The following is a 1,175-nucleotide window of genomic DNA, read 5'->3' as shown; positions in this document are numbered from 1 at the left end:
TCTTCGCAGCGTCTGCGCTGAGACGCCGAGGTGCTGGAGCGCCATGTTGCCACTCGTATAGATTGCCTTGAACAATGCAGTGCATTCGTCTACCAACTTCACGCCGTTTTACGTGAACGGACTGGTTCGACCTCGCATCCCACTGATGCCGCCATCTCATGGCTCGTGCTTGGTGGGGGAGGAATAGCTGAACGGCTAGCTGATGTCAGCTCCCTCAACATCCGCAAAGAAGTCGATGACTTCTTGTCTACAAGACTGAGTGTCCTACGACACGTTCGCGATGCAATGGCTGAAAGCCAAGACCTGCAGAAAAAATATGCAGATGAAAAAGGAAAAGGCAAAGATGAAAAACTTTAAGGTCGGAGACCTGGTTATATCAAATATTAAGAACCTGCCTACACATGCAGTCTCTGCTAACTTCAGGACGAAGCTTCGTCCACGGTTCATCGGACCGTTAAGATTGTGGCCAAGCGGGGCCTAGCTTATACGCTGAACCTCCCAAAACGGATGCGCACCCACCCAGTGTTCTACGTGGGCTTGCCCAAGCCGTACCGGGATCCGGTGAAAGTGAACGCGGAAGCGTTGGCGCCGGAGCGGATCTCACGGGCTCTCAGCCACCCAGAAGTTGAACCAGCAACTGATTCTGAGCACGGAGTGCAAAAACCTTCATTTCTAATGGCGCCAAGCGCTCCATCGTCGCATGCAGCGACGCATTCGCCTGATCCACGGCTAGAGGTCGCTCTGACAGAGCGCGGTAGTCCTCAAGGTGGGGCAGCTAGCGCGCGTCGTGCTTCAAATCGTCAAGAGCGTCCGCTCAGCGATATGCTACTTCAGCATGACGCTCAGCGGAGCTCCGATCACACAGGATCTCATTCTTAAGGGCTGGAAGAGCATCACGAGTCAACGGACGGCGGTCAACCCTGTCGTCACCGCCCACCACCGACTCTTCTCGTTAAGAACGGTGACGTCCACTATAACGTGGAGCTCTAGTGAAACGTCGTCGACACCATGATCAACCCAATATCTGGTGAAGAGGCGGTGATATTCCGACTCCGAAAACTCGTGGGAGTTTGAGGCGCCGCTTTGGCAAGATCGCCCAGACACCATGGACGCTTTTGATCAAAAAGGTCAAGACGCCCCGCGCTTCCCGGCAATAGCCAGGGAAGTAGAAGAGT

The sequence above is a fragment of the Plasmopara halstedii genome, assembly GCF_900000015.1.
Source record: "Plasmopara halstedii genome assembly, contig: Scaffold_322, whole genome shotgun sequence".
NCBI classification, from domain to species: domain Eukaryota; phylum Oomycota; class Peronosporomycetes; order Peronosporales; family Peronosporaceae; genus Plasmopara; species Plasmopara halstedii.
The sequence above is the reverse complement of the archived record's forward strand: the minus strand, read 5'-3'. Positions refer to the sequence as shown.